Source organism: Heliangelus exortis, chromosome 11 (genome assembly GCF_036169615.1).
Source record: "Heliangelus exortis chromosome 11, bHelExo1.hap1, whole genome shotgun sequence".
Taxonomy (NCBI): domain Eukaryota; kingdom Metazoa; phylum Chordata; class Aves; order Apodiformes; family Trochilidae; genus Heliangelus; species Heliangelus exortis.
In genome coordinates this window covers 5,075,179-5,101,364 of record NC_092432.1, presented here as the reverse complement: position 1 = coordinate 5,101,364, position 26,186 = coordinate 5,075,179, and the positions used below count along the sequence as shown (strand labels likewise).

The following is a 26,186-nucleotide window of genomic DNA, read 5'->3' as shown; positions in this document are numbered from 1 at the left end:
AGATGTATTATTTTATTAACAAGAAATATAAACTCCTCCAATCCTACAGTGATAAAGACAGTAGAGAAAGCTGACCAGGTTGACAAGAAGCACTTTTTCCCCACTTCCAAGCAAGCTTGTTAGGTCATAAGGCAACACATCCCACATTATCCAGCAGCCTCCTGAACGAACACTTTGCACCCTGTGACAGAACATAAACTGCTTTAGCCTCATTCTCCTCCTGACAGACCTTCTAATTATCTCAGCTGTTTACAGCACTCAGGCCCTCTGCTGCAATTTCTCCATTATTCTGACAGTCAACAAACTAGACCTATTAGAGCACAGCACAATTCTTGCCCAAGGCAGGAACTTTGTGAGACCACAAATCGTCTCGGTATTAAAAGTCGGTGCATAAGAACTGCCCTCAGCTTTAGCGCTAAATTGCTGCTTTGGAGACATTCATTGCTGTATATTGTATTTCCAGTATATTCCACTTTAATAGACTTCGTGCTGAAGTGTGTAAGAAGAGTTTTAAAGCCTGAGGTGGCAAGTAGACCCTCTTTCTTTTTTTTTTTTTCTTTCCGTTTTATATATTTTTCCATCTTTTTTGTTTGTCACCTTATATTGTGGGGTTGGTTCATGTTCCTAAAACAACACTGCAGTCACAGAGAATATCTAACAGTTAGGGGGAGGCACAGATTTATGCCATTATTAGTTAAACAACAAGGTTTGGGCCATACAAGATTTGTTATTCTTCAATTCGTAGGGGTCTTTGGCCTTAAAATTATTTCTTTCATGCTTTGGAATGTTTTATTTTTCTTATTTGGCAAAGCTAACCTGTTTTGTTCTTCTAATCTTCTGGTATTAATGTAGTTAGGGCCAAAAAAGAATAATAGATAGAGAGGGAGATTACAGTTTCTATTAATAATTTGCATACGTTTGTTTAAGCAATGTTTATTCAAGGTTCAGAAATCTCTTAGAAAATTGTATTTATTAATTAATGTACACAACACTCTATAAAGTATTTATGTATGGCCTATCTCCAGGTTTCTCTTAGTCTGGGTTTGTATAGACCCAGAGATTTATTTTGACTAAACACATAAGAACCATCTGATTCAGATACACTGGTATCTGAGCCTGGGACTACTTTTCAATGTTATCTGAAATTCAAGGTGCCTACAGGTAGGTATAAGATTCAAATCTCTCCGGTAACCTACCATGGTGTAGAAATAATTCTGGGTGTCTAAGGTACACACTATTATCAAGCTGATATTAGTGACTAATCCCACCAAATAGCCCAAAGAACAAAAGCTCCAAAAACTGTTTTCCTGAGGCATTCAATTGGTTCTGATTCAGTTAGGAAATCACTCAGAGCAAATTTCATTCAGCTTTCTATTTGCCAAGCAGAAGTGGTTACATCTATGAAAAATTAAAGCTTGTACATTGAAAAAAAAAAAAAAAAACAAAACCAAAAAACTTCTGAAAATATAACTGAAGAGAAAATACATAAAATGTACTCACCATTGCAGCTAAGCAGATGTTGGAAGGAATGTGTGCTTTACTGAACTGTGTTACCTCTGCCTGGTGGAATGCTGGAATATAAAATGACATGTTATATTAGATTCTACTGAATTTCAATTCTTCCTTAGAGGCATTTAGAGTGAAATAAAATATTTTCCAATGAAGACTTTCTGAAAAGTGACATTGCTTTCAGCAAAACCTTCCTGAAGACAACTTCCAGTTTAGTGGCACAGGACTGGGTGAATTGTTACCTTGGCTATCACAAGAAATCCCATGCTAGACATGCACACCATGGAACAACAGAAAGAAAGCTTTAACACAGGATTTATAGTCAAGAGTCTTTCATTCCTGTGAGATCAGTGTCAGTGCTGAAGCATATTTAACCCAAAAGCTGACCATTTAATAGCTTGAAAGTGTTCTTAAGTTCTTCCAAACACTTTCATGCTGTGGTTTTATGTTTCATCTTGTAGGATATCTTAATTTGGGCTAAACACTGCTATGACTTAGTAAAATGAAAAAATAAACAAAATCTTCAGGCCACATTGCTCTAAACCCAGGTAACCTCAGGAGAACTATGTGAAATTTGAAGTATTGCTACCGAGATTAGGAGCTGCTCTATTGATTTCCATGGAACTTGCATGAAATGGAAATTAGCACAGGTTAGAGTCATTTGTCATCCCTTTCTTATTTGTTTCCAAAATTTGATTTCCTGTTCAAAAGAAGGGCATGTTCCTGGGTCAAAGGCAAGCTGAAAGTAATCGGAGTCTAGATAGTCCTTTTAATTGGCTTTGGCTTAGAGTCTCCAATGGGGGTACCCTGGATTACTGCCTGCCTGAGGACTTTTTCTCACCATGGAAGACTCATGTCCATATCCTTAACACAAAGGTAACAGAGTTTTCTTCTGTAAGCTGGCAGAAAATACTGATTTTTGCTGTCATAACCCACAGGGATTGAGAATACAAACTGGAGACGTCAGAAGTCCTTGGACCATTCAAGAACCAGTGTCATGTAAAAGGAAATAAACAGGATCGTGGGACTTAAGGATAGATGCCATGAAAATGGATTAATATTATTTTTCAGGGACCTATATGTGAACAAATATATATATATATATAGTATATCAGCTGTTGCTTTTTTCCCCTTTGCTTTTTTTTTAATCTGACAAAGAATCATGTTGATAAAATATGTAAGTTTTTTATGTTGACCTTAACGAATTAGTATAATAGTATCTTCAGAGTATATTTTAAGTAACTAAAACACAAAGTGACTAAAAAATAATTTCAAGCTTGTGACTACAAGTATTTGTAGTGTAGATCAAAGTCTTGGCTTTGGGTTCATCAAAATATGGATTTAGATTGTTCCCATATAAAGGATCAGCTCTCAGAGAGTGGGATGACAGTCAACACAGCGGCTAGAATTCCTGTAAGCATGGCATTAAGCACTGGAATCTTTTCAGCTCTCACAAAATAAGCAAGAATTGTTTGCAAATATTGGGAAAAGAGAGGAGTACTTAGAAACATCATTTGGATATTCAGGATCCAATGTGTCTTCCTCTGAGACCATGCAGAGCATCAGGGAAACACCGGCATTAGAGGCTGTTTCAACCTCAGCTCGACTTAACTGTTGCTCAAACCTCAGTGGCACTTTTCACGATTAAAATACTCTTTGTGGTGACACAGGGAATGGAAATTTGTAGTCAGGAAATTGTAGTTTTCCTATATAACAATTTTTGCTCAAAAATATTACTAAAAAATATGTCCATTCTTCCTGTCGCATGATATAGACTTCTGAGAGACTTCAGCTTTATGATTTCTGATCAGTACACCTCTCTAGCACCTAAATTAATTAAACCAAAGCAGTGGGATAGACTTAAATTCACACTGGCTTGAGGAGACAAGTAAAAAAAAAAAAAAAGGTAGCCCTTCTCTATCATGGGAGGCAGGCAGCAATGGATTACAGATTTAGGGAGCTTTGTTCCTCATTGTTTCTACAGTTTCATTAAAAAAATATGCACACAAATTGCAGAAATGGGAGGCAACATGTGAAAAAAAGCTGTATTATTACGAGAGGCTGGGACATATTTGTGTATGCAGCAGGGAAAACTTTATTGAAATGATTGCTAAAAACAGCCCAAGAGCAATGCGGGAATGAGAAGGAGGAAAATCCAGAGCCAGTGGTTCACAAGGGGAGCGGCGGAGTTGGAGTCAGAGATGCTGAAAGGAGAACAGGTGAGGGTCAGAAAGATAGAAAGCAGAGAGAGCAGCACTGGGAGAAGACATGAGAAATTAGATCAGAATCTAAAAGCACTCAGGAGAGCAGGGGGAAAGGCAGAAATTAGAACAGGAGCTAAGAGGAGAGCCGAAGAGGCAATAAAAACTCAAGGAGAAGAAGAAAAACTGCAAGATGAAGCAAGAAGGACGAGAAAAAAAGGACAGGAGATAAATATGAGGCAACATAAAAGGGTCTTGACCTCCAGTTTGTAAAGGTGACATGATCTGTGGTGTGAAAGAAAAGAAATACTTTGCATTTTTTTAAATGACCATGAAGAAAGGACCAGGCAACATCTCAGAAATCAATATCACATTTTATGCCTGCTGCACCCTTCACGAAGAATCAAGACAACATTGATTCAAGTAAGTAATATTTCATTGAAAACTGATCTTTGATTGCATAGCTGCGAGAGAGCTGCTCTCTGAAAGTCCCTGTGTGGTGTCTGTGCTGAAACAGGTGTCATTTTTGGGATTGTGTCAGAAGTGATGTGGCTTCACTCCCTGTCCACAGAGCACGTGGAGAGCAGAGGACACGTCACTTTAGTCTTTGAGAGTAGATGATGCTGCATCAGAAGAGCTGCCTTGCTCTCTAGGGTCATTAGTCTGTGTCTGTTAGTGTGCAGGGAGCAATCTGGCAGGTTTGTGGCTGTATTCATTTCAGGCAGTTAAATGATCATTTTAAGATAATAAGAAAAGCCTTAGACTGATATTTTAAAGCTGCTTTCCTGATCAATTGTAGCAGTGGTAGAGCTGGTGTGCAGCCACAAGGCAAAGAATGGTGTCCTTGGGCTGTAAGGCCAGGCTCTGGTAATGGTATTAACTGTTTCCAAGACTTTTTTTATTTTTTTACCCAGTGTTTGAGAATGTAAAACCTCCTCTTGGTTTCATTTCCCTGGCCACTAATTCCCTTGGGAAAACAGATTCACTGTTTATTTTGCTAGCAGATATTGATAGGTTTCAGCCTCCTCATCCCAGGAAGGGTGAAGGGGAAGCAATTTATAGCAAAACCTGTGTTGGAATTCTGTTTTGGAAAATCACTTTCTCCCCTTGATAAAATCAAAGCATGTGCTGATCAGGGTGGAGGAAAGATGATTTTTTAACATAAGTGTATCTCACTTGCAAGCTGGCTTGGTTCTCTCAGAATATGTAGCCATTTAAACTAATCTTGAGCACTGATGTCCTACAGACTTGCCACCAAGCCATGTCATGGCCTGTTGTGGATGTCACTCAACTCAGGGACACTGCAGGAGATGTGTTCCTTCTATTTTGCTTAGTTCTTTGGGACAAATGGAGCCTCATTTATCTGCAGTGCAGGGTTTTGTTGTCACAAAATAAACCAGTCATGGCCACCTCAGTGAAGCCAAACTCGGCAATTCTGGTTTAACTATGTCAAAATACTTTGCTTCAGTCAAAAATGTACAAACAAAAAACATTTCTGCAACCTTTCAAACTGTCTTGGAGGAAACAAAGATTCTTCCTCCCAACTGAGGATGAAAGCAACTGCCAAGAGGTCGACTGGGGCTCTATAAATCAGTTCTATTGACTCAGTCCTCCACTAGTGCAGGATCTCATTACTGCAAAAAATATGACAACTACAAATTTATTTGAAGTATTAATGAACATAAAACTCAACTGAGAGCTTCACAGGTATTTGGTAACCTGCTCTTGAAGAGGAGCTTACATTCATGCGGGTATGTTGGTACCATCTATAGCAAAGCTGGTCTAATGGAAGGTGCACATAGCCTGAGACTTTGCAGGCAACACCCTGCAAACCTCTATTTTAGGAAGATCTTTTGAATGCAACACTCAAGGAAATATGAGGCAATGTGTTACAATATGTCTGGAAAATGGTCATAGGAATTACTAGTAGCAAATCTAGACTCACTATTGTCAAGGGAACAACATGATAGAGGAAGACAAGTTATTATGAATGAGACAGATTGCTCCTGATGGGAGAAGGCCATCCTCAGTCAAAGGCTTAGAAAATCAAAGCTACTCATGTCTGTACAATTTCAATGAGCAAATACTGTGAAAAAGTGGAGCAGTCCTGGTGTTTCCTTGTCTCAGTGACAATTCTGAGGAAGCCTGGCTTCCTCCTAATAAAGAATCTTGAACCACCACCTCCTTCATACCAAACTTTTTCAATATACATGGAATATTTGAGGACTTTTCAAGTTTGTGTATAATCAGAAGCTGGTCCATCAGAGTGCAACATATCTAAATATGTCACTTCAGAGGAGGAAGAGCCTGCATTCCAAGTAAAATATTGAGTTTCACACCATTTCTCTCATACTAAGGCCAAAGTGATAGTAATATATAAAAGTATTTACAAATAATGCATTTTTCCCTCAGGTATGCCTGCACCTTACATCTTTCACTCTTGCCACACAAAGGTAAAAATCCCATTTTAGGTGTTTTCCTGGTATTCAAAGTGCAACTTCAACACTGTAGCAGCTAACACACAATAAATGACCACAAATTCCACAGTAAAAGTATGAGAATCAGAACAAAATATAGTCCATATATCAATATTATTATTTTCTGACAAATATTGCTGTACCCATCTAAGCTGCCGTAGGACTTGGGGACTGTTTAGCAGCCAGAACTGATAGCTTTCAAAAATAAATAATAATGTCAAGTCAGATCCTTTGAACATAGTTTCAAAACAATGTCAAAAATTAGTCAGTGATTGTTCAGTAATAATCTGTCAAAGATAATTACAGACATATTCTGAAAATAAGTGAATGAGGAAGACACTTTGCAGTTTTAAAAGCAATACAGATGACCTGTGGCTTAAAAAAATGCCATGTAAAATGGTTCTGCATATATGCATATATTCACATGTGCACGTCTGTGTATATGTTGGAGACAAAAAAATTAACATCTATTGCCAAATATGATCAACAAATAATGGAAAAATGCAATTTCTCTTTGTCATGAATATAGGTTACTGATGAAAAGTGTTCATCCTATTTCTGCCTTGCCTAAACGTAATACAAATGGGGGAAAGTGGCATGACCCATTGAGCTGACATTAAAAGCTTTAAATTGAATTACATTGGCAGAAACCTTCAAAAAATTGCCTTGGGAGGAGAAAAAATTTCATGATGGAACATAACAGATGTATGAAATTAAGAGCATTTAGGAAACATTATCTTTTCTGTAAGATGGGAAATGTTTCTAATTGCGCTCAAAGGGTGCCTTTAAGATGTGCTGGTTTTATTTAAGAATTGTTCTTTATGATCTATTTTGAATTTTCTGCAGAAGTATATAAGCAAAAGAATAAAATTCATATTAAGAAATATGGGGGGGTTGCAACAATCAACTCATCCATTTTCATTGTTCAATGAAACAAACTGTAAAAGTAAAGTTATTGAATCTATAGGAGTAGGATGAAAGGAAGTAATTGCATTGGCTAATGAGGAACTTACTGATGGATGTAATACTTCAGTGTTCATGGGCAGTTTTATATCTCATATCACAATCAGACTGTGGGGATTTCCCAGTACAGCTGCACCTTACTTGATGGCAAATGTTACTGCTCTTCTTTCCCTGGCCACTGGCTGCTAATTAAATCCAGTAATTGAGATGCAACAGGAAATACTGTATGTGGATTTCAGCATTATCAATAATCCCTGTGCTGCAAGGCTTCCCCTGCCAGCACCCAATATTCAAAATACTTTTCAACTCATGGTGAAAACTAGATAAAAATGCAATGGAGTTTCTTTTCCTGCATGTTCCAGAATCTCAATTACTTTCTTCTGTCAGACTCCCATTGATTTAATATGCACTGAATCAAATCTCAGCAAGAAGTATCTTCTGAAATTATACTTCCCTTTTTTCTTTACTGAGAGGTTCACAGATGGAGTTTTGCTGATGGATAAATAAATGTTGCAGGTTTGGTTTCTGCTTTTGCTGCTTCCAATGGGAGTCATTGGTATTAGGCCAAAGATGGCTGTCCAATCAATGCCATAGGCTGGCAGCATTGAGCCCAAAGCCTATATGTTAATTTTCACTCCATACTTTACCTGATCTCCATTATAAAAGGTCATATGTTTGCACACAGGACTGCACATGGGACCCAGATTGTGAGTGATCTATTGAATATTGGCATTTGATATAATTTATCAAAATTACTCTTTGGAAAAGGATACTGAGACTTTCTACTTATGTATCACTTTGCATATTGGAAAGGTTCTGGAAAAACATCTCCATGGTCTTTGCTTGTTATTTAGTATCTTTACTCTAGAAGTTGAAAAAATGCAGAGTGCAGCAATTTTCTGATGACCCCATAGATTTATTCCTTACCACAGACCATGAGTTGAGTTAAAACTACAAAAGCTGTGTCAATTCATTTAGAGTAAATATTCAAAAACACATTGCATCTGCTAGACTGAGCTGGAAATAAGCTATTTCTTTGTTGTACACACAAGAAAATAAAATGTTTACTAGTAACAGAGCTGGCTCAGCCTGTTAATAGTGAAAGCTGACAAGAGCTGGACGATTATCTCTGACATAAATTTGAGCAGGGAAAGGATTTGTTGCAATGGAAACTCATGCTAATGGAATAAAAATGACCCAAGGAGTCTGATGGATGTCATACTGAATCCAGAAAGACTTAGGACAATCCAGTCTGCTTTAGAATATGTGTTAAAGAGCCAGAAACACATTGAAAAGGATGACACATTTAATTCAAAGCAAGTAAAATTAGTATGGAAAAAAAAAAAAAAAAACCACCCAAACTTTAGCCTGAAGAAATTATTACAGCACTTGGTTTGTGAATCTCTGTAGCTGAAATTTTAATGCTTTGTATGCAACACATTGCATTTTACCAAACCAACTATTTGGTAAATATTTCCAACTTCTTCACTGGGTTCCAAAAACCCATTGAATAGAAGAAGAATCTTTCTAAGCCTTTATTTGCACCCAACCTTCTGGTGTGCACATAATGCTGGTGATGAGCACAGCAGCTGAAGGGGATGATCTGGTCCCCTGCAAGTGTCATTAGCCAGGTTGCAAGTGGGAAACTGAGGCACAAAGACATTGGGCTACACAGGTGCAATGAGGGAGCCACAGTCTCAAGAACCACCTTGTGTCTCACAGCCATTACTTGCAGAATAAATAATAAGCCTGTTTACTCATCAGTTTCATCTCTACTCCCCCTTGCAACTCAGTCCTGCTGTCTTATGGAGGAAGTAGCAAGGACCCAAGACTTTAGAGAAGAATCTCAGACCATAGACCAAGTCATAATGTATTCTTCTTAAGCATACAGGCACCTGCCACTGAAGCAAATTGTTGAGTGAATGGTATATGTATCTGTCTTTTTGTGTCACTGAAATACAGAGATAAATACCTTTTTGTTTTCCCAGCTCACACACACACATCTGACATAAAGGTAGCAAATGAATGATGTCAGCTGGGATGGCTCCCTTTGAAACACAAAGCACCCACCTCCTGTAGAGAATCTCCCATCATTCCTGGGGAGCTGGCAGTTAATGGAGCCAAAAAAATATCAGGATTCTTTAGGCATGCAAGCATTCTGGTAAAATCAAAGATCACCCTGGAACGCCCTCGAACATATTATAGTTACCATTAAAATCATCATCACAGTATTTGAGGTTAGTAAAACATATTGCTCAGGCTATAAAGCATTCTAAACTAGTATCCCAAATGTCTTGCCTCAAGCAAGCACTTAAATTAAAGTTTCAGACAGCTGGCACTGGAATCAAAATAACACTTTGCACAAAGAGATTGGATAAACATGATTATTGTTTTCATAATTTATTTTGCCAATGTGCAACATTGTGCCTTGATCCATCTATTGCACTCGGGTACAATTTCTTTCACTTTTCAACAGGTAACCATATTTCACTGTGTATTTTTATGGCAAGCAGTCCTAATTGATCTGCTACTCTTGAATAATCTAATCTGTAATTAGTTGAGTCTAAATGCTGAGAGAGACAGCATTGTGTGCTTTAATTAATTTCCATAATCTGGAATTTTTGTTTGCTTACTTCATAAGATCTTTTGGTTTTTCCAGGAGAGGCTGACATAACAATATAACTACTTAGTGTATGAAAAAGGGGACCTCCCAACCAAATTGCATAAGGAAATGCATAGAAATAAATTGCCAGAAACCTACTGCAGCAAAGCAAACACACATTTTCAGAGGCAGATCCCATAAAACTTTACATTTAATATCCCCTTCCAAAGCCAAAATGTGGCTTCTTGAGCAAATCTCAAAAAGATTCCTGTATGCGTTTCCCCAAGTGGTTAACCAACAAAAAATCTTGCCCCAAAATGCAAATCTTCATCCAACAATGACAGATGAGAGTGGAAAAGAAAAATCAGGTGTTAAAGAAGCTCCAGCTTCCCAGGTTTAGAAATGTATTTGGACATTGCTGGAAAGTGAAAAAGCACTCGTGATTCATGTTACTCTTTTGTACTGTTTTGTGGACGCTTCTTCAAGAAATATTTTAAATGTTAAAAAATATTCTAATTTTTGTGAACACTTTTCTTGTAGGCCTCTTTGAATAGTGTCACTACAGATCTTTCCCTTAAATGGGAAATTAGCTATGACACTGTCAGCAGATGAGGTCTCCTGCCTCAAATTACACAATTGTTAATTGGATATATATTTTATATATGCAGCATACATCTGCTTCACAGAGATGTTACGGAGCTTATGAAGACTTGCAAATGACTTTGAGTCACTCTGGTGAAAGGATTTAATGGACAAAATGCAACGTTTCCACACGTTTACCCCCACTGAATTTAGTGGGTTCAGTGTAAACTTATTGCACCTGTGGGACTGAGAGCAAAACTCATCTCTGTTTATGCAAACTAACTGTATGGGTTTTGCTAGTGTGAAAAATTCTCACATTTGTGAAAAAGATTTGTCAAGCCAGCACAGACCAAACAGGTGCTGTTCAAGGTCGCCCTTTGCTTTCCACACCTGCAGTAAAATAACTTTTGCTTCTCTGATGGGAAGTCCACATGGATGTATGACCACCAGGCACCAAAACATATAACCAAAATTTCAGCTCTGAAAGGCAACATCTTTACCATCATCTGTGGCCTGTAAACAGACCTTGACTGGATTCAGGTCTCCAGAGGTCAATGTGTTAAGACATTGCACCAATGCATGCAAACCTTTGGACTCTGATCAAGGGAAGACTGAGATGTTGAAAGAAAATTGGCTGCTCTGATGCTCATCCCTTTTATTTGCTTCCTTGGACATGTTTCTGTTGCTTTTAATTAAGCTCTCAGATTCATAGATTGGAGATCTTTAATAACTACAGAAAGTGCTTGCGAGGCATATTTTTCACTTCTAAGAAGGATCCTTAAAATAAATGTTACCTTCTAATTTATAGGTAAATTTAACCTGATTTTACCTTTGCTGCAATACATCACATGGCCATTTGTGTGCAACAGACTGATGATACTGAAGATTTTAACTTTTAATAAATGGTGAAAATATTGGATTGCACACCTCCAGCACACTGTAAGCATAGTGCCTGCTGATGAATTAATCTAATTAAGAAAGGTGAAGGTTTATAATTGGGGTTAACTAGAATTTAACTGGTCATTGTTCATACCCCCTGCTACATTGTCCCCTAAGTAACTCACTCTTGTAGCCCTCCACAGTCCCTCGACCCCAGCATCAAACTCAGGGATCAACCAGCTTCAAGGAAAAGTAGATAGAATCATATTTCCAAGACTGTAATAACAGCAGAACTTAATGGTGTGATATTTTTATACTGTTTAGGAAAGAGACCCTATTTTTTCTTACTCATAAGCCCAGAGTATTTTTAAATAGTTCAAGTCCCTGTAGTACTTCACAGTTTGCAGTGCAGTTTAAAAAGTAATACATCTTTTCTTAGATGTACCCCAGATTCTGCCTTTTAATAGACATGATAATGAGATTCTGTGTCTTCATTTCCCAGTGTGCAGAAAGCTCAAATAAATCTTTGATTGTTCACAACCCTGGAGAAGGCTCCCAAGCCCAGGAATGTAATGATGTTTCTCTAAACAATCATTGCTAATGAAATTTAAGTGTATTTAAAATACATAGATGTGTGTGTGTATATATATTAGTACTATCAAAATTAGGTTTTATTTATTTTGCTCTGTAAATTTGAATCTTATTGCAGTAAACTTCACTCTCAAGAGATTCATTTCTAGGAGAAGGAACGTCCTGAGTTATTTCTGTGACCTGCAAGACACACATTGAGCTTCTGCTTTTTAGTGAAATCCCTCTAGTAAGGAAAGCAAGGGATGTTTAAAAGAGCCATTCAGCAACTTCTTCATAAGATTAGGGACCATGTCCCCTGCCCACTACTAGAATGCATCACACAGCTGAATTGCAGCCAAATTGCTCTAACAACTTAGTAGTGACAAACTAACATTACCCCATTGCCTGGACTACATTTCACCTATGATGAGCCTGTGTTTGGCCCAAAGACCAAACTTCCAGGTAATTTTGGCATAAATTACGTCTTCTACTTGAACAGTGGAAGACATCACTGGAGAAGAGGATAGCTCTTAGAACCAAGATCCAATAGGTTCAAGGCAAGGTATATTTTATAACAAAACTTGCTAAAGACAAGTAGGCTTATCTATTACCTTGAAAATTTTCTAATGTCAGGATGATACATTCCTCAGCCTTAAAGGATGTGTCTCTCAGTCCCCAAATTCTTTCTGTTTCATATGGCCCGAAAGAGAAAGGTAATCAGGAAAGAGGGGGGAAAAAACCAACAAAACACAGTAAGAAAAAATACCCTCAAAGGCAGTTAATTATTGGAGCGGGGATGGGTAATCAAGGGAGCTGTGGCTGACTGCTGTTTACATACCCACGATGGCCTGAGAGTCTTGAACTCAGATATGGCAAGACAGCAAAGTCTTTAATTAACAGCATATTCCTGACTTGGTTAAGATTGCATGGGTGGAAAGGCGCTTCCCAAGGAAACCAGAGCTGGGACAGAATAAGGAAAAGGAAGGCGGAGGGGGGGAAAAAAAGAAAAAAAAAAAAAGTGGGGGGTGGGAAGGTGAGTTCAGGAGGGCAATGAGGCGAGGGTTAACAACGCTGCTTAAGATCAAGGGCTGAAGTGCTGAGATGCTGCCAGACTTGAAAACTTTAATTTACTGTCACTGTTAGCCCCCTTTGAGGTTTATGGTGGTATTTATACACACAGCATCAATCACATGAAACAAGGAAGGGATTTATAGTTTGTTTTAAAGACTGCAAATGCAATGTAATGCAAATAGCATGCCTCATGGGCATTTACATTTAATGGGAAAATTACAGATGCAAAAGATTGGTAGAACAAATTTTAAATTGACTTTATTACATCTAGTGCTTTTCAGAGAATACTATTAAAAAAAAAAAAAAACAAAAAAAAAACACAGGGAGATATGGTAATGGAGTTCTACACCGTAGCTTGACAGCTTGAATTCCACTTAACCGACTTCGCTTGCATCTTTCTGTTTACATTATTTCTTCCAATAAGTTTGGCTGGCAAAATCTCTGGATCATAAACTGATTAGAAGCTTTGCTTCTGTTTGTTTCCTTTTTGGGGGTGGAGTAGTTATTGTGTAAATCTGATTGTATCTGTATAACTCTTTTTAACTAAGGTTCATCAGCAGAATTGCTTCATCTAGACTTAGTCAGGAACACTTCTTTGAATCTATTATCAGCTTAATATGTGACCATACATCCAACATCCTTAGTTTGTAGAAGCTTCCCATAGCTCTGTAGATACAAGAGAAAAAGATGGCTGCAGCACTTTGCTTGCTGTTGGAGTGAACATTCAGAACTAATCACAGCTCTTTGTGGAAAGCCCATTCTTTCTCAAAACAGGTTTATTTCCCAGTATTCCCATGCGACTCCAAACACTTCTTCTGGAACAAGGATTGTTTGCTATTGAGGTTGAAGGTTGTTATCATCAGTTGTTGACTTATGGTAGATCCATCTGAAAGGTGTTGGTGGGCCTCAAACTCACCTTAAGCAAACCAGATGAAGCTCTGGCTCAAACAGGTGCAACACTACTTGCTTCAGGGAACCTGCGCCCAATTACATGAGGCCTGATTTGTTTTTAACACCCTCTAATGATTGCTGTATTCCTCTCCCATTCAGACCTTAAGTGAGCAAATAATCAAAGGGGTTTTTTAAGCCCATTCCTATTGAGTAAAACTGAAGCACACATGTTGGGTTATGGCCTGTTTTAAAGCACAACAGTCTTGCTACACACAGAAAACTGCCTTTATTTAGCACGAGTCTTCTGTTCTTTGTTCTTCACATTTCCAAATCTTTGCTATCAAACAACAACCCATCCTTAAAATGTCTTTACAGACCTCTTCGTTGTACTGTATTTTAGACACAGGATAAGCAAACGATGACCTGACCTTAGAAGAGCATAAAGCACCAATGTGGTCAAAGATTATTAGCATTGTGTCTTTTCAGTACTTCAGGCAGAACCTCCCTGAAATGCCAGCCTCTTTGATTCTATTTATCATGATGCTCACATGTACACACCCGAGATACCCTTAAAACTTGTTACTACCCCAAAGCCATGATAAAGGAAGATGATTCACCATCATTAGTGACTCAATTCTAATGAACTCTGTAGAACAGTTATCATCATCTACAAATACTCCTTCAGAACTTTCTTTTTTGTCCCTTTTTTCAGTTCTCATAGGTCTCTCCTTCATCTAATAAGATAATACCTATAAGAGTAATGTGACATCTCAGTGCATTTTTTTTTTTTTTTGGCTGAGGAACAGAGAGTTATACCTATATTTATCCTTTGTCCAGTTCTGAAAGACATTCTCCAGGTGTTGTCACCCATAACCAATCCATAATGGCAGAGAGCAATCTATATTAATATTTGATCTAATCCAAACATGCACTGTTTAAGCAATTCACCTGAGATTGAGTGCCTTGCCTTTGTGATTTTTGTTTAAGGCTGTAATCCCATGTGAAGACATTCTCTTGTGCAGCAGTAGTACATTAGCACCACACTTGGAAATCTCACCATGATGAGGAAACCATAGACTCAGGAAGCAAAAGCAGAAGGGCAACGAACTTTCACACTCAGGAACCACTAACGAAGTAAACACACTTGAATGTTGATAGGTAACTCACAAAACCACCTCCCAGTCATGTTCCAAATCAGCCCCACATGTAACAGAAAAAAATGTAAATTTTTCTGTAAACAAAATTTAGAATAATTTTAAAGTTAGATTATCCTCTGGTAGCCACATAACTGATGTCTGAGCAGGAATAACATTCAAAGCAGAGGGGGGGGGGAAATTCTTTTCCTCCTGTGCAGAAAGCTATGTTGCCATTTTATATCTGTTTCTGATGATCCATAAAGAAATTAAATTTACTGCAAGGGTGCACCTTATAATACAGAATGTTCTCCCTACAACATTGCTGACTCATTACATTACCTTTAAGCACTACAAGTATCACTGTTTTCTGTAAACCACTCACCAGTTTTAACCTTAACTGGAAGAATTTGGAGATATGAAACTAATATTGTGGTCCTTGGGAACACACACACACAAAGGCCTTATAACCATGGGAAAATCCATGTATTCCTGCAAGACGTGCTGTCAGAGCTGCACAAAACTAGTGAATTGGTTCCTGGTGTGAAAGGCTAGCTAAAGGCTAAAGGGCTAAAGGCTTGCCCAAATCACAATATTTGGACGAATTTCCCAACCCACAAATGACATGTTTCTACAGAATGTACTGAAATGGGAATTTAAACCCCCTGAACCCTAAGACATCTTTCAATGAAAATTAACATTTCTTCTGGAGCTAAAAGAATGCACCAAAAAGATGCTTACCAGGAAAAACAAACAAACAAACAAACAAACTTTTAAGCTTTGAGTTCTTCTGTCTTTCTTGGTAATCATTTTCCACATCCCCAAAACCAAACATTGTTTGAAGTTTAGCCCAAGCTTCTGAGAGACACTGATACATCACAGTTCTCTGGGACTGTCATGTGAATTTAAAGAGAAATACTGTCCAGATAGCACATACCAGCTGCCACTTACTGTGTAGTAGGATATTCCCTCACCTTCTGTTTTAGTTTTATGAAAGATTGTTTTCCTTTAAAACGGCAGGTTCCCTCCATTCCTTTTTCCCTGCTGTCATCTGATCCTAATTTGTACTTGCTTTGTGTTTTGACTTAATTTGATTAATAACTATATCCTTTAATGGCAGTGTGACTTAACAATAAGCTATTATGTTGCTGCACTGCACTTGGGCATCTCAGAGCAATTCGTCTGCATCACAGCAACATTTTGAAGCTAATTCAAAGAGGCATTATTCTATACCTCTTTACCACAGGGTAAAGATCTGCTCTTCTGCTGGAATTGCCAGCTCAGAGCTACAAGCCAAATCTGTGTTGCATTTATCCAAAGACTTTCTTAGCACTCCCATTCCAGCCTGAATATCTATAGAATTGTTTTACCTCTCTCACCCTCATATTATTGATTGGTTTTTATGTTGTTTTTGTGGGGGTTTTTTACTACATTCCCTTACACATTCATATTTTAGATATTTTAAAGAGTACAGTCCTTTAGGCAATGACAAAAATGTTCTAGTATTCTAAAACTTTATCACAGAGCTTACAAACACACACACAAATCCTATGAAAGAGACAGAGAAAGGAGAAATGAGAAATAAGCAAGCAAGAAGAACTTTCTTATACCTCAAACTACAAGTATAACTGAACTTTATGATGTCTTCAGAGATAACATGTTTTCTGTTGCATGGGATAAAACAAGTAAATAAGGTTTAAAGTGCCTGTGGGGCAGCAGGGAAATCCAGTGAATTCCCAGTAGCTCCTGATAAACTCAGGATAAGGTCGCACACAACAAAATGTGGATGATCATCATCAACACTAGAGAATAATGTCACATTAAGAAAAAAAATAAAAAAAAAAAAAAAAAGAGAAAGACAAAACTTAATATGCTTATTGTAATGAAAAGGTTCCATTCATGCCTTAATGAGAAGAATACAAAAAACAAAAAAATTTTTTAAAAAATTGAGATCTAAGGGAACAGGACCACTCAAAAACATACCAGAAAAGCCAGTGTGTGGGAGAAAGAGGAGTGGAACCAGAAAAAACTGAGATATATCAGAGTTGAATTTCCTTACTACTGACCTGGCATCAATAACTATTGTTCAGGATTCTTGCTCCTCTAAAAAAGGTAAAACCCAGGGTATCACAAGGAAAACCTGAGTATTTGGGCAATTAAAGGATCAAACATACATTTAAAAAAAAATTTTTTTAAAATTACCTTACAGTGGAAACAATGGCAGTAAAGTTTAAAGTTTATGTTTATACATGATGCCTTCCTTTGTATCAAACCAAAGCTTGCCATATGCCAAAACATAAAGCAGATTGCATAATATGTAGGGTTTTCCATAATTTCCTCAGATTAGGTTTTTATTAATGCCTGTCAACAGCAAATGATAGGCATGTGTTGCATTAACCACCTCTATAACCCATGCCAGTTCTGATTTCTCTGCAAATCTAAAGTCTGGAGGAAGCTTAAAAGCCCATTGATTGAGGAGGAATCAACCCCATTTGCATTAAACCTCTGAGGGTCTTACTTTCAATTTTTTTTTCTTTTTTCTTTTTTTTTTAACCAACTATTAGTTGCTTTTACATTTTCACTAATAACTGTCGTTATAGGGTTATTAACAATCATCTGGTATAAACAGATCTGATTATCTTCTCCCAGTTGTTCCAGTACTTTTGGTTATTTTTAAACTTCCTGATTTAAATAATCTCTAGGAATTATTTTAATTTCTCTGCATGAATAGTAAAAACAAACTTCCTGCCTCCAGGCTTTCAGCCTCTACCTATCCTGTCCATGACAATCTATGAAATATGCTCAGAGTAAAGCAAAACAGCAAAACTAATATAGATTCCATATCAATAACTAGTATGAGCTAAGCCTGAGAGATAAGTGTTGTCCAGTTTTAGAGTTTACATTATCATGTAGCTTGTAGGTTGGAGAAAGACTCAAAGTTTTGAATATTTCAATTTCTTCACCATCTGGGGAAAACCATGATTTATACACCCTCACAGGAGAAAAAAAGGTTAAAATTTTAAAATAGGAAATTACTTGTAAAACCCTAGTGTCTAATTGGTGAAATAAAAGAGTTCAGAATTGCTTTTCCTATTAGGCAACAGTCCCAGCATAAACTAAAAATGCTTTCAAAGTCTGCAAAATTCTCATGTTTAAATGGACATACTGTGTTCTTAAGTGGTTAGCTTTTCACCTCACAAGCTAACCACTTAAGTCTCTAAAATTTAAACATCTATCTGGACAAAATAAATTAATTTAAAAAAAAATACTAGAAGGAATATCTGGGTTTAGAAGGACATCCCAAACATTGGTAACATGGTATTCAGGGAATTTATTAGTTAGGTCTACAGCTCTTGGCCGGCTCTCCAGCAGAGCTGTACATTGCTCATATACATTTCATGGCAGGAGCATTTCATTTTGATGAGTGGAAAGTCCATGATAGTTTGGCCCAGACTGCACAAATATAAAACAGAACTCCTCTGTGTGGAGCTGCATATTTCTGGATTCAGCTTAATTAATGTTGCTGACACAAATCCAAGTTTTCAGTGAACGTCCATCAACCTCAGATGAATTTCATCCAAGGACAAGGACAGAATTAAGGCAAACAAATACAGGACAGCTTTAGGAAAGACCCATTGTTTGTACATGTGCCACTCTTCACCAGATAGAACATATTTAATAAAAAAAGGATTTTATTTTTGTTTTCCATTCTGATGAACCTGAAATCAAAGTCAATATTCTGTTTCAGAATGGGCAGGACATGGATTTCTGTGATTTTAAATTTTTAGGGTTATTTCCTTTCAACACTTTCTCTGCCTCTTTGTCTCCCTTATTAACTCATGGATGTTCTCCCTGCTGCTGTGAGTGTGGAGCCAGACGATCAGTGTTCTGCCCATCATAACCATGAGATGCTTGGTTCTCACATGCTTAAAACGTGCATCAAGATGCCAAGCAAACTGAGTCTAACCTTTAGCATCCAGCTTCCCCATCTCCTCTACATACGGAGCACTCCATTTCAGGACAGCCCATATATATATATATATATATATATTTATATTCATCTATAGACTGAGATAGATAGCACCACCATCAACCCAAAAAAAAAAAAAAAAAAAAAAAGGCAACATGCAGAAAAGCCATCTCCATCATTTGTTCAAGGAAAAGTTCTTCACCCTACAAGAGGAGAAAATTGATAGGACTGGAAATTTCAAAAAAAGCCACTTTTGCTGATTTTATGTACAACATCAGCCATTTTACTTTCACTGAAAAATTAATCTGGCCACCTAAGCAAGTCACCATTTTGCCTTGTGTGCAATCAAGGCCTACACGTTTTTATTGTACTCAACAACACATGCTGGGGAGTGAGGGGGGAAGGGAAGAGGAATTTCCAAAAGATAAACTGACAGCTCACTCAGGAAAAGACTGAGTAAATAGATGGGACATGCACGTTGCCTGAAGGTCAGCAAGTTCTGGCTTCTGAATTAACGGCAGATGCAAATTCCAGCCTCAAAGCTTGGCTCTGACAACTCCCCTCTGACTCCCACCCAAATCAAAACAGCCAAGCTGATTCACCTTCTGATACCCATTCAGATCTCCTCACGCAAAGAGCATGTCTCTTAATCCAAGCCCAAACTCATCACCTGAGAGACATACCCAGGTGACGTGATATGTTATGTATGCTTTTTACCCAAAAAATTAAAACCATCAGCAGGGCTGGTGATTTGGGTAACAGATTCTGCTTTTTGGATATTAGGTTTCTGGTACAAGATATTAGGACCTGTGTGGTTGCAGGTGACACGTGTGGCAGTGGTCATTACTGAGTGAAAGGCTGTTGGATAATTATTAAGAAATAGGGACCTGCATTTCAAATGAACCCACCTAATCAGTGGCAAAGATTTTGCACCAGCTGTTTAATAATAGTTTGTCTAATAAAATATTCATATTATCATATATTTTCCATCTTAGAGGATGATCAGAATGTCATTTTAATATTTTCCCCCTGCTAAAATAAAATTTTAATTAAGGCTAAAGATATATTGCCTACGGAAAGCTAAACTGTTTAAAATTATTAACTGCTTGAATACTTGTTGCTATACTACAAGCTGCCATAAAAGAAAAGAAATTAAGTACATGGGGGATTAACGCAATTTTGAAAGCTGTGTTCCCCTCCCTCCTCCTTTTAGATACGCCTAACTGAGCCATAACTATTTTTCTCCACTCAGCCAGACTCCAGCTTTGTGGCTTTTTTAATAACCTGGCTTTTCAAGCTTGTGCCCCCGAGAGCCTTTTCATTTCTGCCGCACTACCTACAAGCAAATTTCTTCCAGTTGCTCAACAGCCTAATGCCTCCCTTTCTTCGTTGTTGAAGCATTTCATTGCAGTTTCATTGACGGGGAGGTGTTCTGTTACAGTGGAATCAATAGCTCAGGGCTTCCCAGCACACCGATTAGCTTGTCAGTCAGAGCCTGGGGGAGGTAGTGCAAATCCCAGAATACCAGGGGCCACCAGTTTGAAAAGTAAGGAATGCGAGGAGCCCGCATGGGTTTTTCTACCACCTGTTGCTCTGCAACATGTGCAAAGTGTATTAACTTCTTTGCTGCTACATGCCTTAAAGGTCAACTGTGATAGAAGCTTTAAGCTTTTGGAATATTTTAATTCATTACAGGAATCAACTTTTACAGATCGGCGACAAAGAGCGCCTTACAAAACGCGTGTTTTTTCGGTGGTTGGGCTTTTTGTTGGGGGGTTTCAGTAGGTTTGCATTTGGCAACATGTTGGTTTCTCTTTCAGCTTTTTTTTCTTCTTTTTTAAATCACTACCTCATCTGCTTTTTTATTCTATAGGAAGAGAAACCAGTTTCTATAACAAACGTGGTTCCTTCCCCTGTCCACCCTTCCACCACAAAAATAGTATCAGTTCACACGATCCAGATTGTCACAAAGGGGATATTTCTTCTTTCACCAGTTTAGATTTAAGGAGGAAAAAATCATGAAATATGAAGTTGGAAAACTTCTGCTGTGCATATGCTCCCAGTGCAGAATGCCTGAGTAGTGGCAGCCATGTTCCCAGCACATTGCCATCCCCATGGAAAGCAGAGCAGCTCCAGCTCCTCCCAGCCCTTTTACGGAATTCTGGTATAGACCAGGAAAAACTAGAAGCTCAAAATTGCTCTTAAATGCACGTGAAATGGGTCATAAAGCCACCTGAAGCTACCTCCCCTGGATACCACTGTTGGATAAAACTGTGTGCTCATACCTATCTAAGGTGATACAGAGAAATATTGTCAACACTTGTGGGCTGAAGTGGTGAGTGAGGAACACAGCTCTGGACCAGCCTCTAGGTTATTAAAAACTGCCTGTAAGAAGTGCTCAGATTCTAAGAAAATATATGAAACCAAAACTCCTCCAAAGACAGCCATTAAAAAGAGAGGCACAGGCCAACCTAAGGAAACCTTATTACAGACATTTATTATCCCAAAACCACGTCATACATGACCACAAAAGGAAATTCTGTGCTTAAAGCATAAAAGCCTGTGCTTTGGAAAGGTTTTGCTGTCACCACATTTGGGTTTGCTCTCAAAACCTCTACAAACTCACCACAAACCACAAAGTAAACCTGCACAGTGCAAATTGTGCTTATTAACATAATTCCACAAAATTAACTCAATAGAGCTTTTTCTTAATAAATTTTGTTTTAAAATAATGGCACTGGGATTTTCTAACTAATAGCATAAACAGCAGCTGGAAGCTCTGGGCTGTCCAAGTGGATTCCAGAGTTTGCATTAATAATAATAATATTTTCAATAGAGAACAATCTTAAACTGATGTTTTTCCAAATGCAAGGAATTTTAAGTTTGTATTACTTTAAAGACCCTAACTGAAATCCCCTCTGCTTGAAAGTGAAGAAGGAATCCAAGTCAACTCTAACTTTTTTCCTTTCACCAAGTGCAAACCTGCTTTAATTTTAAAATATAAACACACATCTTGTTCTTCTAAGCACGTTGCTTCACATATTTAGTTGTTTAATCAACATACCAGAAGGATGGAAACAAACTTTTTGTGATACTGTAGACCACATTTATTTTATATCACCTGGTAATTAAAAAACCTGAGAATATCCATAACAAATCTCTTTTTTTCCCCCTCCTCCCACTACTAGCAGTGCTGTTAATTCAGCAAAATGAGTAGTCTGGTGTTGTCAGAACAAATCACTCCCACTCTGTTATGAATGTGGTTACTCAGCAAGACTGCATGCTCAGATTTTAGGGGATGTTTTTGCTCTGTTTCCACCTTCCACTTCTTTCCCTCCCCCTTTATTCATTGTCCTTGTGAACATCCGATATGGGCAGAGTCTCACTGGGTGATTGTTTAAATTCAGCCTTTGACTGCAGGAAAATACTCTGTGTCCTACCACTTCTTTCACCAAAAAAACAACAAACAACCTGCCTTGTGTCAAATCAAAGACCTTGCCATGAAAGCGTGCTATCATATATCATTTCCCCCATTTGAACTAGGAAGGGCAATTAATTATTTCTTTCCCTTGCACCTTTAGAGACAGTCACCTCAGGCATCTGAGAACAGGTCTGCTACTTGTAACCACTTGATGCTTCTGTCATCAAAAGGGGATTACCCTATATTACTTATTACACATGTGCATGTACAGACACACACACATAATACTCCAAAAAGGAACATGAGGCTGCACAGCCATGAGTTATCACCTCCAGGCTGAGCCTGGGGATCTACAAACCCACAGGCAGTGTAGGACCCATCCAGCATGATGTGGCCCAAAGTTTGCACTGCCCAACAGATTTGCCCTGCAGAGATTATGTTTCTGTACAGTTAATGGCCTCTTGTAAGTTATAGGCAGGAAAAGTTGTAACTATACACAGTGAGTAACTATGTGTATACGTTCACATTTGTACTGTTAATGCCCCACGTTCAGTAAAAGTGAACAGACCAGTAAACACTTTCACAGACTGTTTGGGAAAACACTTCCAAACCAAGGAAAATAAAAAGAGAAAGAGGTCATTCATAGGTAATGGAGTACTTCTTTTCAGACATATTATTTTTTCAAATTATCACTATTTCTAGAACTCATGAATGAATGCATGAACAGAAGCTATAAAATAAATATTGACCAGCTTTCTGTAGACAGGGAAGTTTTGGCTAAACTTTTCATGTGTAAAACACGTGCAAAATATACACACACACAAACAAAAATTACATATCTAAAGACATCTAAATGCCATCACATCCAGCTGAGAAACCTACTAGTTGGACCCAGAGACACGTACATTGTTTTATGGTAAACATGATCCAACTTTAAGGGCATGATGTCCAAATGATGATGTGTGTGGATCTTCACATTCTTAATACAAAATAATCCTGTACATCAAATTATTTGCTCACAGGCTAATATCCTATGTCATGCCCATTTTCTCTATCCCTTCCCCTATAGTTTCTCTAGCACTGTGCATAGAACTCACTCACTGAAAAACATGTCTCTGCTAATCAGTGCTGCATAAGCTAGGTTATACATTTCATATCCAAATCGACACCTAGAGCCATCACGACTTCACATGTTTGGATTCTGTCCTAACTGGCAGTAAAAGCTGTCATTAGGAGCAGGAAACAGTATGAAAGACCTTTCACGGCCTCTTTCAGCATGCAATGTCATCTGTTACCATGGGTTGTATAGTACTGATGGCTATAAATGCCACCATGAATGATGCAATCTCATAAGTGATGATGAACTTGAAAAACCCTTGTTGAATTTGTACTTAAGGTGCTCATATTTTGGTTATTCATGAGCATTCAAAATGTTGATCACCAGCCGGGTGTTTCAGCAACCCCAGTGCTACACTGCTACAAAACTCAGGAGCAGCCCTTCCTGTAAAAGATGACACAAATAAACTCACTTTATAGATTCAATGAGAATTATTTCTCAGGCATGTCAGCTGCATCTTATTTCCCTAAGTTTTTTAACCTTTCCTGGTGGAAAAGTTCAGAAATAAAATTTGCTCTTTCCTTTTCCTTTTTTCTTTGTTTCTATGTGCAGTCCTCCTGCAATCATTTTGTTCAGATGTATCTATAAATACATTTCAGGTACTCAGCTGCTCCTATATATAAACCAGCTTATCTGTCAGGAGTAGAGCAATTTATTTTCCAAATTTTAGGTGTGAGGCAAGGACTTGGGTGAACCCCAAAATGGGGGGAATCTGGAAGGCTCCCCGGTGCTCTCTATGGTTCAAAAGGACATTGTGGGCCAGTCCCCATTGTTGAGTGCCAATGGCTCTCCAGCATGAGCAGCTGCAACCTTTCCTACCACGGGCTGCTCTTAGGAAGCAGCTGCCAATCATGGTGTATTGTGCCATGATTTTGTGCTGTGATAATATATCTCCACCATAAGCTATGATGAACTCATCAAATTTATTCTTTCCCATAAGTTAATGGAACCTGTACCTCAGTCTCCAAAAATAAGGAGGTCACCTTTCAACCCACAAGAAGCTAAATTTCAACAGTGTTGAAATTTGCTTTGTTCAGAATCATTTTTTGTGACTCAGTGGTTAGTTTGTTGTTTTTCAGGGCTGGTCCACCAGTCTGGATGACAACTACTGGGCCTTTCATGACAAAGCAAAGTCATCTGGTAGTTGCAGTCTTCATTATGTCTCTAGGGTTTCTTTCTGAAGTTGTAAATTTAATTATCATTCCTGAAAGGTTTTGAAATAAAACGTAGCAAAACATAACTAAGAAGACTGGAAAGCTAACAAAGCTTACCTCTGCTGCAGAGGACATAAAGAGCATTTAGCTAAAAGAAACACTAAAGAAATCAAGAACTCAAAGACTTTTCACTACCTGACATGGATCATGAAGTTAAGGAGGATTACTGTAGTCCTTAAGGTCCAGGGTCAAATCAGACTTTCAGCACTGACTTTGGAGCTCCCTGGTCCTATTAACTGTAGCCAGAAGAAAAATTTTATGAGAGAGCTTAATATTGTGATAAATATAGAACTTTATAATCTCTTTTTACTTTGTGACTGTCATTTGGGATATAAGTAGATAAGAAATTACACTAAAGTAATTTCTAAATATCCTTTATTTCTTCTAACACAAATCACTGATTGTGTGCGACGATTTATCAACTAAATATAAATTGCAAGACAGTTAATTTTCAATAGTAGAGTAATTTGAATATGTGGGAATTGGTAATAAAGAAAACCAGGACGTATGGAACAAAAAACCTAGAAAAGGGCTAAGGTGAAAAAACTAAATGTAAAGCTTCATGAGACAGATACAACATGTTAATCAATATTGAAGGAAATATTTAAAAATGGACAGAAGAGAGGACTACTGAGATGCAAGTAGCTGTTCTTATGACCTACCAGCCCAGGCACAGAGCTAGGGGGGAGGCTTTGCAAGCTCAGAGATGATGCTGCATTTGTGGCAGCCAGGACCTTCCCCCCATGATGGTGACTTGGAATAGCTGGCTGCGATTTCAGTCTCTCTGAAGTCAAACATAAAAGTCTCGAGTCTGCACACAACCCAGGTCAGCACGTCTTCCTAAGTGCTAAATTTAACAGTACAGTTCTTAGAGTCTTTCTACTGCTTAAACTACATCTTAGCTCTAATTGCCGAACCTGAGAAATAACCCATTCTTTTCACCCAAATAAGCAAAGATGTTCACCTTCTTTCTTCCTCTCTGTGTACAGAGAGATCATGTACAAAGCAGGTCCACAGGAATTTCTTAAGCAGCACTGAATATGCTTACCCAGAAAGACAAGAGATTTCACTGTCAAAACTTGGGGCTATACAGAGAGAGAAAAAAAAGAAAAAAGAAAAAAAAAAGAAAAAGATGAGGAGAGAAGCGTTTTTCAGGTCTAGAACCAGAGCCTTGTAACAAGGATAGCCCCTTTTGTTCTCACCTCTTTTAACTTTCTTTTTTCCCTCGTAACAGTTGCCCAGTGGTTATGAAGAGCTTGAGTCCTGCATTTCAACTAAGGGGCCTTTCTTTATTCTCTCAGAAGAAGGCTGTCTCAAGAGCACCATGCTAAAGTGCTAAGTTATCATCAGGCTGGGGCTTTCGTGCAACTGTTTGTGTGTGTGTGAAACAAGCTCTCAACATGTTAGTAAGAAGCCTTTAACCCAGATTACGCCACCTCTCTTTCTATAGTGTTCTTTTAGGGCAGAGTGTGAAAGGTCACCCTCTCAGGCTGGATAGCAATACTCAACCAATTACAGTGCACCAGTGTTTCCACAAAAGAGAGTTTTGAGCCCACAGCTACAAAAGATTTTACGTGTCTGATTTT

At 38.1% G+C, this 26,186-nt stretch overlaps 1 long non-coding RNA gene across 2 annotated transcripts; it reads right to left on the bottom strand.

The window, feature by feature from the left end:
- Positions 1-25,957, bottom strand: LOC139801276 (uncharacterized). 2 transcript variants are annotated; one of them, XR_011728119.1, is made up of 4 exons: positions 25,803-25,957; positions 24,736-24,836; positions 1,501-1,571; positions 1-181 (listed from the first exon to the last, which is right to left on the bottom strand). It is a non-coding gene; the product is annotated as an uncharacterized lncRNA (long non-coding RNA). The 2 variants fall into 2 exon arrangements; XR_011728120.1 differs by lacking the exons at positions 24,736-24,836; positions 25,803-25,957 and adding an exon at positions 12,395-12,484.
- Between the last annotated feature and the right edge of the window lie 229 nt (positions 25,958-26,186).